This window comes from Cetorhinus maximus, chromosome 6 (genome assembly GCF_964194155.1).
Source record: "Cetorhinus maximus chromosome 6, sCetMax3.hap1.1, whole genome shotgun sequence".
Taxonomy (NCBI): domain Eukaryota; kingdom Metazoa; phylum Chordata; class Chondrichthyes; order Lamniformes; family Cetorhinidae; genus Cetorhinus; species Cetorhinus maximus.
Genome location: NC_135884.1, coordinates 62,083,590 through 62,101,528, shown reverse-complemented (window position 1 = coordinate 62,101,528; position 17,939 = coordinate 62,083,590).

The window sequence follows — 17,939 nt, the reverse complement described above, 5'->3', positions numbered from 1 at the left end:
GTGATCTGCAATGCATTGCCTGAAAGGGTTGTGGAATAAGATTCAATAGTAGCAAAGAGAATTGGTAAGTACTTGAAGGCAAAGCATTGACAGACAGGGCTATGGGGAAAGAGCACCAGCGTGGGATTAATTCGGTAGCTCTGCCAAAGAACTAAGGCGGCATGACGGGCTGAATGGACTCTATTTGTGCTGTATCCTTCTATGATTCTATGATAAGCAGTATGAAAGCATGATGGCAGTTATCCAGTCAAATCTAGTATCCGAGAGGTAGAGTGGAGCTGAGCCCATGCCTGTGGATGATGTTTCTGAGGGGCACCATATAGATGAAGAATAGAAATGGATCACTTTATGAGCTGAATGTACATGAGTGGTAGCAGAAGCCGGTGCTTGAGATGTAATGACTGGGTTGAGACTGGTAACAGTGAAATCAAACAATGATGGTGCAGTCAAAATGTATCACAGAGGAGACATTGGAGGTTTTATGGAGAGGTGAAATAAGGTTAGCACCCTAAGGTCGCAGTACAAAGCGATCCCCAAGTTGTGAACAAGCTTTAAACCAAAGATATTAAATTAGGAATGATGGCAGAGTGAGCACACAACTGGATGGTGGCAGGTTCCAGGAGTTCAGAGTGAGAAAAAAAGTTAAAGATAGGGTAGCATGAGTGTTGTAGGGTGGCTGAGTTGTACTATTAGTGTTAGAGTTGATTTGCAGAAACTTCTTGGGTGGAAACATTAAGCTTATTTACAATTTACTCAGCAGCAACTACATGTGTGCTTTCAACTCCAACTCTAACTCTACAGTGACTGCTGAGGTAGCCTAAGCTACTCTCCTATTGGTTACTACAGATCATGTAATCTTGCCTAACAGGCATTATTCTTAAAGGTACATTGCAAACTAGATAAAACCATAATTACTACATTCTCTCCCATTAACTCGGCTATACATATACTTATTCAAGACAACATAATATTTACACTGAGTAAGGGATTTACAAGTACAGTCTTTCAAGTGGTTTCCTGGTATGTGTGGAATGTCGCAGCTCCACAATTTCAGATTCTTTGTCAGGAACCTCCTTTTCCAGAGTTGCCTGAACGTCAGGTGCTTCAGTGGGCACTTGCAGTTCTGTATCCTCAACTCTTACAGGAACATCAAACATGTCAGTCCTGGGTTGAGTATCCTCAACAGGAAACTCAGACCCGGTCATGGTCACTGGTGGAACCAAATCTTGGTGATTTGTCTCTCTCATCCTTAAATGGTCCACATGTTTACGGATGATCCGGCCTTTCACCTCCACGTGGTAAGGTAGAGGTCCAGTCACCGCACTTATTTCACCCGGTAACCACTTTGGTCCTACCCCGAAATTTTTCACGTATTCCGGCTCTCCCACGGTAAATTTCCACTCATGACTATGACAGTCGTGTCTGGTTTTCTGGCTTCCCTGACTCCTTTCCACCTTCCTCTCTAAATTCGGCATTATTAAGCTCAATCTCGTCCTGAGACGGTGTTTCAACAATAACTCTGCAGGTGTGACACCTGTTGTTGTGTGAGGTGTGGTCCTGTAATGAAGAGGAAAGCGTGCTAGCTTGGTTGCCAAGGTATCACCAGTTAGCTTTATCATGCCCGTCTTGAACGTTTGAACAGCCTTTTCAGCCAGTCTGTTTGAGGGAGGGTGGTACAGTGCAGTTTTCACATGAGTGATACCGTTGAGGCTGATAAACCGTCAAAACACAGCACTTGTAAATGCCGTGCCATTATCGGTAATGACTACCTCTGGTAGTCCGTGAATGGCAAAACTTGGACATAGTTTCTTAATTATAGTGGCTGACATTGATAACTTCACCCCATATACGTCCAACCATTTTCAATGGGAATTGACAATGAGCAGAAACATTGTTCCCAGGAAAGGTCCAATGTAGTCAATGTGCAACCGCACCCAGGATCTACCTGGCCACTCCCATGGGTGTAATGGGGCTGTCACTGGCAACTTTTGCTCTCACTTTCTCCTCAACCAGGTGGAGGCCCTGTGAATCTACCCGGTGACCTAAATAGATTACCTCCCTCGCTTGGAACATGCACTTTTCTGTCTAGTGCAGACTTTAATCTCGGACTTCTTTTTGACTTCACTGTTGGCCAGACTTCTCTGAGCTGCAAGCTCAACTTGTCTGAGCTCAGTGGCTGAGTCTCCCAAAATTTCTTTATCTGTCTGCTTCTTGAAAATTCTGCAGCTTTTGCTTCCAAAGGTTCTTTGGCTTCATTTAGATGATTCTTCAGCTCTTCCACCTCTTTGTTGTATTTGTTTGCTGCCTCCTGGAAAAATTTAACATTGTTGTGTCTTCTCTGCCAACTCGTTCTTCAGTTTGTTCAGAGAAGTGCTTAATTCTTTCTGTTTCACTTCATACTTTTCCAGAGATACAAACTTTGACCTAAGGGAAGCTTGTAGTGTACGAAAGTTGAAAGACCTTTGAAGGTTACTCACCTCATCTCAAATTCTGTCATCAAGCAGGGTCTCTTCGAATTTCTTCTGTTGTTCTTCCAGGCTTTGTCTTAAAGCAGCCTGCATTTCTTGAGTCCTTACACACTCCTTTTTCAAAACAGGAGCGTTTCCAGTTTTCTTTTGGAATGTCAGTGGACAATCATGTTTGATTCCCCTTAACCAATTTCACCCTAGGAGGCTTGGTCCTCTGCCTCTCAATGCCAACACTGGTAGCTTTGCCGATTGGCTTCCATAATGGACAGTTAGTCTGCTTATGCCTTTTATTTGAATGTCTTCACCCGTATATGTTTTTAGCTTGGCAGCTGTTTGTTCAAAACTTAATTGATGTTCACCATTATTCAGATATCTGAAGCTCTGTTCCCCAATTACTATAGTGGAAGCTCCCGTGTCTGCTTCCATTCTAACAGGTTTGCCATTTACTTTCACTGTGACAGATATTGGTTCTGTCTTTCCAACTTTCAGGTTAAACAATGAGTAAATGTCAGAATTTGTTCTTTCAGGCTTTCCTACATTGTAGATTTCATTGGGCTTCTTCTTTTGTTTATATGTCTGCTTGAATCTGTCCTTGCACTGCCTCATCATATATCCATTTCCGTGACAATAGTAGCATTCGATTTTTTTAAAATGCCAATTGCTAAAAGACTGCTTGGTTCCACCTCTGTTAAAATTATTCTTTGATTTCACTGCTAAGTTATTTTTCTTTATCCTTCAGATAGTGGAGGCTGTTTCCCACTTCTCGGCAGAATCTTGCTTTTTCGTGTCACTTTCAGCTGAGGTTTCCCACCAGATGTGGAGGACAGCACCATTTTGCACACCCTGTATTGCTTTTGAATCTCTTACTGCACTTTTCATGGCCAGCACTATCTCTAGCACCTTCTTGAAATCTAGATTCACGTTGGACAATAATCTTTTCTGAATAGTGTCCTCTTTCACACCACATACCAAACGATCTCTGATCATGTCATTCTGAGTCATACCAAACTCACAATGCTCCATTAACTGCTTCAAACTTGCCAGGTAGCATGCAATTGTCTCATCTGGGGCTCTATTTCATGAATTAGACCTGAACATCTGCATCGTGACTGAGGGCTGGGGTTGAAAGTGACCCTTCACGAGGTCCACCAATTCATTGAAATTCTTCAAATTCGGGGCACTGGGTGCCTTCAAACTTTGAATCAAGCTGTTGGTTTTTCTCCCACAAGTGCTCAAGAGGATTGCTTATCTTTTCTCTTCCCTGGTAATCTCGTTTGCTTGAAAAAAGAACACGAGGCATTCTATGTATTGAGACCAATCGTCTGTGGCTGGTTCAAAATGATCAATTCTCCCAAATTGTGGCATTTTGAGAGAGAATAACTTCTTCAATTCTAACGGATCTTGCTATTTACAATCACTGGGTGAGGTACAGTGCTGATTTCTTTTTAACTTGCTTTCTTCTGTTCAATACTGTTTTATCTTCATCACCAGTTTGTTATAGGGTGGCCAAGTTGTACAATTAGTGATAGAGTTGATCTGCAGACACTCCTTGGGTGGAAACATGAAGTTTATTTACAATATACTCAGCAGCAACTACACATGTGCTTTCAACTCCAACTCTAACTATACACTGACTGCTGAGTAGCCCAAGCTAATCTCCTATTGGTTACTATAGATCATGTGATATTGCCTAACAAGTATTATTCTTAAAGGTACATTGCATACTAAATAAAACCATAATTACTACCATGAGGCTATAGAGGAGAGTGGTAGTGACAGACATGTTGAAGGGATGTGCAACTGAGCAAAGGGACCCATTGATGATGCCCACAGAACATTCATTGAGGAAGGATAGTTTTTTGGTCAGAATTTAGGCTGGAAGGAGGTGAAGCAGATGGAATTTGAGTTTTATGGAGGAGATGAGCCTGATGATTGGGAAGGATTACAATGTTATTTTTAGTCAGGGTTGGAGGGGGAGTGTCTGTCTGAATGGTTTGGAGAATAACCACCGAACAATGAGTGGATGGCTTCAATAATCATGGTTAAAAAATCCATGTGCCTCTCACAATGACATTGAAAATGGAGAAGGAAGCAAAGGTCATTTATAAATGTGTAATCATGTTCTGTGTTGTTGGTAGAACTAAAATCTTCAACATTAGTGGCCCTCTTATGCTATAATATGATTGCGAATGGATGACACTGACACACTTCAAAACTTTACTTAGAATCTCATCATTTTCATTATATTTTCTCACAGTATTATAGGCTAAATCAACAACTATTTATTATTTGTTAATTTTTAAGACAATAGACACCTCAAAGGGAACAGAATGTTAGATGAAAAAAGCAAAAGAACATTGTCGCAAAAATAAATTGGTGCATAAACACTTAGCTCTATCTCAGTCCAATAAAACCTACACAAGTGATGTAATGTTATAAAGGTGTATACATTCTCTTATGCTGGACTCTTCTACAGTTCCATAAGCCACCATCATCTTCTCAGTAGGTTCCAGTATAAGCATTTCTCTGTCGCTCATAGGTAATTTGGTACAAGGCTGTATCATATTTTCAACTCAGCAGGGGGCTCTCACCTCGCAGCCTATGACTAGACTCAGCACTTGAGTGGTTGCATCTGAATCATGTCTCTGTTATCCAAGAGCTAATTAAACTCGAACAGTGTGCTGTTATGGGGAACGTGTGCAAATTGGAAGTAAATACACAATATAAATGGGCCCTAAGATGTGCAAAGGTGATAAAAGGCAAAAGAAAGATCAAGGGAAAAAAGAACATGCTGGAACTCCCCAGTGAAAGGCAACCTTTAACCATGAAAATAATATATTAAGCTCCCTAGTTATACAGGTACCTGTGGCAACTGAGAAGTTGTTAAATAATCTTAAACACAAAATCAGATATCTCCGTATGTGGCTCAGTGTCAAATGTTGCTTTACAAAACCCTGTGAAGCGCCTTGGGACATTTTATAATCTGTTTCACTGGTGTTGGTTTAAAGGTAAATATTGGCAAGACACTGGAGAGAAATTTTATGCTCTTCTTTGAATTCATGCCATGGAACCTATTACCCACTCACCTGAGAGGAAGGACAGACTGATGGTCGGATTCTCCTCTAGGGGACAGGTATCAGGAGTTGGGAATTTTCCCTGATCCTGCCTGCCCTATTTTAGTGTCAGGGAGGTGGACATGGACCGGAGGCAGACCTGCCACCCCTGATCCAAGGTGGCAACGGAGGTGGGCAGATGGTGAGGCTGGCAGGTTAGATAGCCCACCTTCATTTACTGGGGCATCAGCCCCATTGTAGTCATGGCTGTTGGACCCTTTAGCCCTCACCCATCAAACCCCTCCACCCACCAGATGCCACTCCATGTCCTCTCCATGCTCCCCATAACCCCTCATATCTCCCATGACCCCTCCCTGCCCCCCTTAGTCACCATCTCAGAAAATCATCAGTGTTAAAGCTTTGGATAATTTCTCTCACTCTTAATCTAGATACTTCAGCTTCTGTTTTGCAATGTTTTCCCATTCCACTTCAGCATAATGCCAGTGGAATCCAAATAGAGACTGCTTTCCATCTACATCTAGCCTTTAGTTTGCAGTTTGAATAATCAGCATCCTCCAGAGCTGGGCAGAAATCAAGAATTTAAATTATGATAATACATTCTTAGCCTGGCAGACGTACCAGCCTAACATCACTGTGTGCTAGGAATTTTCAGGCAGTCCTAGCACACAGCCTTGCTAGAATAGAGGTTATGGGAAATACATTGATGACTTAGCCCTCACATCTAGATGTAATTTCAGTATCCTCTCTCATATTAGGGGCTCATGTAATGCAGAGCTGGGGATGACAAGCTCCAATTGGTTAGAACTATGCTGGAGAGATGGAGTAATTCTATCATATTAACCCGGCCTAATGTCTGGTGACAGAGTTAGAGCAATTGTTGGATATTTTATGTCTGAGACCTATACAGACATAACACTAGTTTCTATGTGTGTAACAGGTTTTATTTAGTGTTTTAAAATGTCTGCTCTACACTTCTTGCAGCTTTCAACCCTTTCTACAGCTTTGTTTACTTTTCCCCGAGTTCAGACCCAGGCTTAACCAATCAACCATCAATTGTAAACAGGCTCTCCTAATCAAATGCAGAACAATTGAACACTACAGCAATCACTGCAATGCTACACTTATATACCTCCTTTATAGTTGCAAATGGCATGCACCTGGGGAAGGGGAAAGAGAAGGTAAAATATAAAGGCTTAAAAATACATAAATATCTCAAAATATAATAAAATCATTTGTCTTGGATATATCACTCTGATTTAAATACTATTGGCAATTGGAATTAGCTTAGAGAGTTGGATGGATTTCAATGTGCTTATAGTTCTGGGAACTCAACTGCAGAATAAAAAGCCCATCTGAATTTTCTACATCTGCTTCCTTGTACTGGCAATTCAACATGATAAAGTTCCACTCTAGTAAATGCAACTGGCTTATATGCACCAGTATGGCTGAGGTTTATAGTCCAACATATTTGAGATAAATGCGGACAGAAGCATAGGAACTGAGATGAGCTGTCTCCTATCACTATTATCAACTAGACTACTCGTTTCCACGTCAGCTATCAAGTCCCAATTGAGTTTCTTGTTTGACAGCCGAGATATCTCCAGACATTGATTGCCTGTCAGTTCAAGAACACTTATCTGCTTTTCTGTCTACTCTCTCCCTCCTAGTTCTCCATCACATCAATGAAATTAGCTATGCCATCCTGTCACTCCTGCATTCACCTAGCTAGGCCCATACATGTGTTTGTAGTAGTTGAAAGAGATAAATGAGCAAAAAAAAAGGCTTGGGATGTTGTCAGTTTGATCTGACGCTCCTCCTACACAACTAATATGACAGATTTTGAATGGTTCATGATACTGGGAGACAGAATCACCTTTACAGGTCTCTGATTGCAGCAGAGCCTGTTTAACAGGGCTGGACTTTCACTTCAGCCTAGAAATTTAGAAGGCAGGAAGCATGTAGGAACCAACAGCATACTGCCTGCTATCTTGTTAAGAGCCAAAAAAAAATCAGCTTTCATTGCCAACACCAGAAGCAGGCTTAAGGCACTTTCCAGCGAGGGAGCTGAGCACCTGTTTGAGTCCCCACTGTAAATCTGGTTTGCCTTGAGGTAGCCAGCACCAGTACCTGCTCCACTTTTCCTAACAGGGAGCCCTTAATAGGCTGCAACTAACATGATAAATGCTTAAAATGTACTTACCAAATGTGGAGATGGTGAATCATGAGTGATCCTCCCAACCCTACATCCAAAGCACACGTGCTGCTGTCAGCCACCACTACCCCTGAACCCTGATCACAGATTACCTCTCCCCCAACCTTTGCTATCTCTGAACTGATTGCCTCCTTTCTCAATTGTATACCTTCGGTCCTCTAACAACTTGCGTGATGGCTGATACTGGTGCTGCAGTAGAACAATCTTCTATTGTAATCACCACTGAGCTGTCTGGAGAAGTCAGTAGGTGGCCTAGAGTGCAATGTTGATGATCCCTGAGCCCCAATATCAAGTGCATCCCATACTTTGCCATTCAGCTGCAGGGATGGTTCCTAAAAGCAGGCATGCTTGTATTTCTAGACCTTTCGTTCTGAACTAAGAGCTTTGAAGACCTCTGAATCAAGAGGTCTTTGGACCTCTCCCCTGCTGTGGAGCAAGAATTTTGATGGAGCGGAGGGGAAAATACTGATCTCCTATCATAATTTCACTGGAAAATTGATGGAAATCCTGAAGAAACAGGAGATTTGGAAGACTTGTGCAAGAATTATACCCTTTGGTGTCTAGCTGTCTAGTTGTCCGGCTATTAAGAAGCATGAAGTGAATCTGAATATCAGAGGCCTGCAATGTACTTGCAGACTCCAAAATGTGTGTTGAAAGCAGGTTCAGTGAGAGATAACCTTTATAATAAGTAGTAGCCTTGCCAGTAACTTAAGATGCTATGATGCATGCAAGGGAAATGTTTATGGTTTCAAGCTGCATTGCTCAGTTGTATCAATGTTGGAACCTGCTGAAATAATGCTAACAATGTGTATTGTTGCCATAGCTTCCAGCACAGCATATAATGGCTGTGTTGTACTAACTGGTAATCTGCCTTTTGTGGCTCAATAAAGTACATTTATTTTATCGAACTGTCTTCATTATCTTATCCATGCCTGGTAGTGAAATGAGCCAGATTCTGGTCTGAGTAGAATCAAATCCAATCTTCCCTACTGTTAAGGTTGGTATTTTTGTAAGTCTTAATCATAACATCTATTTGAAATTGGACTGGATCTTTTGCAATTTGGAGGTAAATTGTCTCCAATTCATTTAAGAGGCCAAGATGGCGAAGCATATCGAAAATTGCTTGTCAGTACATACACATATTGTCTTATTAAAATGTGCATCTGGACAAAGAAATCTTTGAACCTAAGGGGAACATGAACAGTACTGACTGGATAATTGGGAAACTGTTGTGTATGTTTGAATGGTGCATCCGTAATCTCAAAACATATTGCGAATGATCCACTGTAAGTACACGGTTTGGCAGGTGCCTCAGTTATTATTAGAAGAGCTTTGTTTTCAGCTCACAGAGGTACAGAAAGACATTTCAGGTTGCTTACTTACTATAATTATCTTTGATATACAGTGTTATAAATCATGGTGAATAATTCCACAAATTAATGTAAAAGATCAGTAGCTGTACAATACCTTGTCCTGGTATGTGATATGTAATCATTTGTACACATTACACTGTTTTGTAATATTTTTTCATTAAGATCACATGCTGACAAGCCTTGGTCATAGAAATTACTAAGGTTTTTTAAGTAATGGCTCAACCTTGTTGACAAATTTCATTCCATTCAGGGACAACAGCTCACTTTGCAGGGTGAATGGTATCAAGTATATCTAAATATTCCCATTTCTCAAATCTCTGGCAATGGCTGTTATTGAAATCAATAGCTCCATTCTAAAAGCTGCTGAGGAATTCTACCCGTCGAAAGCATGCCAGCATTGTCACAATGGGCTGAATGGCCTCTTTCTATGCTGTGAACTTCAATAAGACTATTGTAAATGTAATTTCTAAGTGAATGTGTTAGTAAGACACATACAAATCTGTTGGCTTTTCTGTAACTCTATTTACCGTGTTTTGTTTGAATGACTCTTGACAATGCTACAACATTTTCAACGCTAGAATCATTTTCCAACTCTTCCAATATATGTTACTCGCAGTGATTTGGGATTATTGTTCAAGTCATAAAACTCTTCTCTCAACATGATTCCCAAAGTCATCCAGACTGTTTTCAGCTTTTCATTACCTTTTGCCTTTATCAAAACTAAGTCCCTCGCTCCCATATTAACACTGACCAGGCACTCTTTTACTGAAAGTGTCTGTTCAAATATGCTGTGAGCTTAAAATGTTCTGTCCATCAATGCACCAAGTAGTAATTGATCCACGTGGACAATGGAATGTTGCCTCTTGAAGATGTAGTGGCTTTCTATTCCTTCCCATTTGCCTTTTGTGACTAATTCTTCGGAAGTGGAAACCTGAGTGCATGTGTCTAGTTGTCTGCCTTTTACTGCCTTTGTCACCTTAGTGAAACAGTCAACATGTACCTGAGTCTGGATGTCATGGTGTAAATCGTTGAGGTGATGTCTTGACTTCAGCTTTATCAACAATGCAATGCCACTCCCTCGTGCAAATGCAGCTATCTGTCATAGCAATGTGTACATGTGGGTTTCTGATCCAGGACCTGGTTTATGGCAAGCTACCTTCATTTAGATGCAAACTTGGGAGTGTGGGGTCTCTGGCAACTCTCCTGTGACCCCAGCTATAATGTAAAAGCACCTACTAAACGTATAACTAATGAATATTATTTCTGTGCCTGTCCTGTACGAATTTCTATAAATATTTGAATAAATAAGTTAGCCTTGTGCTCTTTGCTCATGTTCTTTTCTGAATTACACCTTTACATTTGAGAAGTGGAATTGTACAGTCTGGTGTACTTCACATATTTTGGGCAGAAATTTTTCCTCATTGGGCAGGCACAGCGGGCAGACCCAGAAGCGGCCGTAAAAATAACCGCCACCTGTGATCGGGCTCCAACCACGATTTCATGCTGGCTGGATAATTAACAGCCAGCCAGCATGAAACGCGCACTGGGAGTCTCAGCGCTGCCAGGGTAGGGAAAGTAGGAGTGCGAGCGCTGAGGTGTGCGCATGCGCAGGGGAGCGCGCACTGACAGCTCCCTGAAGGCACAGAGCTGCCAGATTTTAAATACAAAATAAACCTTTAACATCTGAGATAAACATGTCCCCCACATATGACTCAGTCACATGAAGAGGGACATGTGAAAAAGTATGTTAAAACATTTTTATTGTTTTTTTTTTAAGTAAGTGTTGGAAATTTCATTCGGCCCGTGGATGAGGTTTCATTATAAATGCAAAGGCCACCCGGCCTATTCGCCCGCCCGCCAATCAAACAGTTGAGCAGGCAGCGAAAAAAGCAGCTTAATGAATTACTTAATTGTCAAGTGGACACGCTGCCGCCTCTCGCATGCGCCCACCAACCAAAAGATTGTAAGAGTGAGCAATGATGTCGGGACGCTTGGCCGATGTCATTGCGCACTACTTCACTCCATTCAGCTCGGGTGCATGCCTGCCCATGGGACAAAAAATTCTGCCCTTTGAGCATTTAGAATTTCCTTCTGCTATATCGAGACAAAGCTTGTTATTGTTATCCAGTGATGAATATGCTTCATGATAACATTGCTGCAGCCTCCATTATTAAACACTTGTTACATTTATAAAACACAATTTAACCCCCAGGGTATTAGAATGTGAACAAGTATATAATTAGATAAGGCCGCTCAGTCTATTATGTCCTTTCTATTAAACACCACATCCAGTTTAGTGCTGCATTGATCTCGCTTAGTCTCATGGGTGAGGTTAATAAACACGAGTAACATTTCCAAGCAGATAAACTTATGTAAGGTGTTTTGCTAACCTCTGAAAAAAGTTAACAAAACTCAAGGATATCAGTCTAACATTGTCAACCCTGATGAATTAGAACCAGGGATGAAGGACTTCAGATAAGTGGGGGAGGCTAAAGAAACTGAGATTGTTCTCCTTAGAGCACAGGTTACAACAAGATTTATTAGAGGCGTTCAAAATCATGAGTGGTTTTGAAAGAATAAGTAAGGAGGAACCATTTTCATTGGCGGAATGGTCAGTGACCAGAGATTTAAAATAATCGAAAAAAAAAAATGAGGAGAGTTGTCTTTATACAGTGATATGCTGTGATCTAGGTAAATTGCCCCTAAATTGCTGGCACAGACATGATGGGCTCCTTGTGTTCTGTAACAATTCTGTAATTCAGGAATCTGGAATGCACTGCCTGAAAGGGTGGTGGAAGCACATTCAATAGTGACTTTCAAAAGGGAATTGGATAAATACTCAAGAAGGAAAATAAAGCAGGACTGCGAGGAAAAAGTGGAGAAGTGGGACTAATTGGGTAGCTTTTTCAAAGACCCAGACAGGAGAGATAGGATAAATAGTCTCCTTCTGTTGTATACAATTTTATAAATTGAATTCTACACATGATGTCTATTGTGATAACAGAGGTGTTAAACAGACCCAAACCAGATGGTGAAGTATGAAACAGGGCACAGATCTTTTCCCTGATAGTAGGTTTAGTTACAAGATGCTGCATTACAAATCTCTGTCTCCTAACTGCTAACCCAGTGTTCTAGCTGATACCCATTATACTCTTTTGAGTACCAATAAAATAAAATAGACTACTTGACAAATAAACTAATTAAGTTGACAGCCCCTTAAAGGGACATTGTAACAAAAAGACAACACTTGAAAGAAACTTAAATCAAACTAAAATGTTGTTTTGGGGGCTGAAGATGAATTCCAAAAAGGGCTACAACCTCGCATAATTTATGTACAGGTGGAGCACGGACTCCTCAAGGCCGTTGAAATTACAGGTGGCCTGGAAATCTGTGAGCCATCTTAACGTTTTGGTGTATGGTCCTGCTGCCTGCAACAACCTTCACGTCAAATCTCCGATGGTAAACGGGAGGACCCCCGTGTAGAAAGCCCTCCACGGGGGGCCACCTCCACCTCCGGTCAGCAGGACAGAATGCCACGGCATGTCTGGATGGTTGGTGAGGGTGAGGAAGTAAAGGGTTTGTAGCAGCAAAACCCCTCCATGCAGAACAAAATGGCACAGGGGGGAAATTTCCATGAGACGGCTCAAGTTGTGGGGCCAAAGTTCCCGAGGGTGACTCTCTTTATACTCTTTGAGTAACCAGTAAAATAAAGTGGATTAATTAACCAGATTAACAAATTAAGGTTACAGCCCCTTAAAGGGACACTGTAACAAAAGACAAAATCTCAAAGAAAACTTATCTAATCGAATTGAAATGTTGTTGTGAGGGCTGAAGAAGCACTTTAGCCACTGTGGTGCCCATTGGTTGTGGAAGTGACTCTCTTTATACTCTTTTCCGTACCGATTTAACAAATGAACCAAATAATCAATTTAAAAAAAGCCAATTAAACCAATCGATAGCCCTTAAGGGGCACTATAAATAAAGAAAAAAAAAAGGAACCTTACTGAATTAAATAAAAATGTCACTTTGGGGGCTAATTATGCACTCCAGCCCCCGTGGTGAACCCACCAGTTGCAGAAGAGACTCTCTTTGCTTGTGTTGTCAGTCCTTAATCAAACAATGCCCATTGCCTGTGTATCTTTATCTGCATAATCAATCAACCATTAACAAGCGGCTTTAGATGAATATCCATAGCTTCTTGGAAAATGTAGTTAGATGTTTTCCCCATTCCTGATGCTTGACTGATTGCCAATTATATCTAAACTAATTATTGTTGAATGTCCAGGGTGACATTATCTTTCGCTCTGCCAGTATTCCTCCTATATTTATAGAACTGATTAAACAATGACTAAAATTTTCATCTGATTCCTCAGTTATGTCAGAGTGACTATTGCCAAAGAGGGCCAATATAAACACACTTTCGTGATGTAGTCAATGATATCTTGCAGCTGCAATTTGGGCTATGCAGTTGATAACAGAATCCTTTATTGACAAAGTCACTGTTAATAAACATGTCCCTTTATTATTAGATGCCTGATGGAATTTAATTTAATGGGTCTATAAACAACTAGAGACTTGACTTGTGGAAGTGTCAGTGACAGCTTATTCCTGACCACTTGCAGTATTTGAATATTTCTAAACTCAAAGCACTTATTTGCTGTTAAGAATTTCACTTGCTCAATATGTAACCCAAGCAGCCTTTCCCTTCCCCACCAGCCACTGCCAAATTATTATACCATTGTACTTCTACACGTTATTAATTCTCATTTTAGTTTTTTTTGTATGACTACAAGATCGCTATTTTTCTTGTTTCCTTACAATTCTTAACTAATTCTGTTTAGCATTTAGTTTATTTTTGAATCATTGCTGTGGTGTTTTGGAACATGAACAAGGACCATAGGATAAAAACAAAGTGCCGCATATGGAGAAAACACCAGCCAGTGCTAGGCTGGTTTCTGTGCTGTGATATTCATGGTATCAGCCATGGCTTGGTGGCAAACTTTCTTGCTTTGTGGTCAGTAGGTTGTGAGTTCAAGTTTCACTTCAGAGCCTTCAGCACAAAGTATAGGCTGACATTCAAAGTGAGGGAGTACTGTACCTTCAGAGGTGCCACCTTTCAGATGAGACATTAAACCAAGACCCTACCTGCTCTGTCAGGGCGTAGATTACCCCATGGCACTATTTTGAAGAAGAGAAGGGGAGTTGTCCTCAGTGTCCTGGCCAATATTAATTCTCCCAAAAAAAAGTTTATCTGGGCATTATCACATTGCTGTTTGCGGAGGTTTGCTATATGTATCTTGACAGCTTTGTTTTCTGTATTTCAATAATGACTACCCTTCAAAATTATTTCATTAGGATGCCCTGGGGTCATGAAAGGCACTCTATAAATCCAAGTAATAACAATAGCAATAGCAAAATACTGCAGATGTTGGAAATCTGAAATGAAAAGATGAAGAAAAGCTCAAATATTCAGCATGTCAGGCAGCATCCGAGGAGAGAAACAGATTTAACATTATCTTTTGTTATCTATCTGTACTGCCCTCTATCCTATCCTAGACCTTCCCTTTTGTTCTTCCCGCCTTCTCCACCTTCCACTGGCTCAAAACCTATTACATTTCCATTGCTTTTCAGTTCTGATGAAAGGTCATCTCAACCTGAAACATTAACTCTGTTTCTTTCCATAGATGCTGCCTGACCTTCAAGAATTTCCAGTGTTCTGTATTCACCGGGCAGCTGCATAACTTGATTAACTCAGAGCAATGCAGAGATGGCTCAAATTCTAAATTCAAATATTTAATTTACAGAACTTTAAAACATCTCAGAACTTACAGGAGTTTCAACACACATGGTTTCTGTAGGCAGCAGTTCTTTTCCTGAACATTCTCAGATTTCTTAATGCTCTCGCTCCACCCACAGGTTTAAACAATCAAGCAGGTGCAAAAGGATCAGAGAACAGACAAACATAATCAAACACACATCAATCCAATACTTGAATACAACATTGTTGCCCCCTTTTAACTAAAAAAAAAATTCTCATTTAAATAATTTCTAAGAGTTCAACTTGTCTGGTTTCTCTAAGTACAGAAATAGTCTTTGAGATACAAAGGTCTTTTTGATTGGAGCTACGATTTTGATGTTGTAGTTCTGTGTGATCACCTTGATGAGGGGGATGATCAACATCACACATAGGAAAAGAAAATATATCCTCATAATCATTGTCCTCATATGTTCATCTAGACCCCTCATCTGACTAAAGCCTTGTTGCATTCTGAGCACTGGCAAGGGTGTTCCCATGTGTGTGTGTTCTAATATCCATCTTTAATCCATCTTTTATGCTGAAAGCTTCACACAGTAGTGACACTAGTATGGCACTTACCAAATGTGCACACGTAATGTTACATTGCTGGCAAATTTCTCTCCACAATATAGACAAATCTTCTCTCCAATATGTGTCTTTTTAAGACTGGAAGTCCATTCATTGTTGTGTATCAGCAGATGTCTCTGCAGGGAGAAGGGTGAGCAAAACAAAGTCTTACATACCTTGCACAGGAATAATCTCTCTTCCTAGTGTCATTTTGTGGTTTGTGTACACACTTATGTGAGCAAATCATTTTCTGCAAGGTTTGCATTTATATGGTTTGTCCTCGACCATGCTCTCCTTATAATGACCTGATGCTTTGCCTTTTGTCATGATATATACATGTTATACCTCACTCTCAGGAAAGGACTCTTCCACGTGTCAAACTGATAAAGTCTTCTTCTTTGATGACCTACACACCTTTGCAAGATGATTCCACTTAGAGCATGAGTTACACTTTTGTCCTGAAACTGGCCATGGCCTTGTAATGCGATGAGCATTTCCACAATTTGAGCACTGTTTTGAAGGCATCTGACTGCGATGGGGCAAGTGTTGATGAGATTGCTGAGATCTCCTTGTCTGTAGCCCTGGCACATGAGCTGGTTGGGCAAGCTGGGTCAGCAACAGTGAGTCTAATGGTGCATTCCTGTATAACCTCTTTGAATCTGACATGGCAGATTCAATTTGGACTGCCAAAAGCGTGGCTTTTCCAAAGTTAGATCATCAACCTCCATGAGGAGACTTTCCCTAATTCATGGAATTGAAGTTTTGTCAATTAATTGGCCACAAATTAGTTCATTGGTTAGTGTGCCAAATTTACACATGGAAGCCAATTGCTGCAATGCTGCCACATATTGTTTGATGGGCTCACCATTTCCCTGGGATCTCTGATGGAATATATATATCATTTGATCATCTCAATTTTCTTTGCTCCAAAGTATTTTTCAAGAGCACTTACTCCTGTATCAAATGTAGATATATTTTCTATGAGCTACTGAACATTCACTGGCCTGCTCCTAGTCAATGTACAAGTATCAATTTCTGATGGCTCGCTGCTAGATCTGGACTGTCCATCCCTGTAGTGAGCACATAGGTCTTGAACCCTGAAATCCATTGCTCCCAGGACATGGAAGGATTTCACAGTGATGAAAGAAATGGCTCTGGAGCTGGTAAAGTTAAACTTTTCTCAATCATGCTTGTGGCCAATTTTTGTTATATGTTCACTGGGTTACTATATATCTTATTTATCACAGAGCAATGCAGAGATGACTCAAGTTCTAAATCAAAACAGTTTATTTACAGAACTTTTAAACATCTCAGAACTTACAGGAATTTCAACACACATGGGGTTGAATCTTCCATGGAGTCACCACCAGATAACAACTCCTCTTCTACTTTCTTAGCTTGGACTGGAGCTCCACATTTCTCACCTGGACTTCTAACCCAGGCCTGTTAAGAAATTTGAGCATAGCTGCTCCTGGAGGCCCTCTGTGTAGTGTAGGAGAGCCGGAGGAAACAAAGCCGTGCCCATTTACAAGACTAGCTACTGTATTCCAGTAAGTTTAAATGTCCTAGCCACTTTGACAAGCTAGGTGAGAAGGTATCATTCTAGAATCTAAGGAATTCTGGAAGATTGAGGCCAATACATCCATTGTCTCTGTTGCTACCACTTTTAACACCCTACGGTGTAGGCCATCAGGCCCAGGGGATTTTTTGGCTTTTGGTACATTGTGTCGGAGCTGAAGGACAGTGAATATTCAAGCAGCTCACAGAAGATACATTTAATTTTGACACGGGAGTAAGTGCTCTCGAAAAATACTCCGGGCGAAAGAAAAATGTGATTATCGAACGATATATATTCCATCAGAGATCCGAGGAAAATGATGCGCCCATCAAACAACATGTGGCGGAATTGCAACAATTAGCTTCTATTGTAAATTTGGCACAGTAACTAATGAACTAATTCATCACCATTAATTGAAAAGATTTCAATTCCATGAATTAGGGAATATCTCCTCACAGATGATGATCTAACTTTGGAAAAGCCACGACCTTGGCAGTCCAAATCAAATCTGCCATTTTTGATTCAAAGAGTTTATACAGGAATGCACCCTTAGACTCAGGGTCATAGACACAACCTTCCCAACCAGTTCAAGCGCAAGGGCTACAGATAAGGAGATCTCAGCAATCTCATTTCAGTATTTTATTCTTTGTTCTTTCATGGGATGTGAGCATCGCTGCCACAGTCAGCATTTGTTGCCCATCCCTAACTGAGTGCCATTTAGACTATTTCAAAGAGCAGTTAGAATTCAATCATATTGATGTGGGTCTGGAGTCATATGTAAGCAGACATTTTCTAAAGGGGAAGGATAGCAGATTTCCTTCCCTAAAGGGGCTTTAGGGAACAAGATGAGTTTTTATGAAAATGGATGATAGAGTCTTGGCCACTATTAC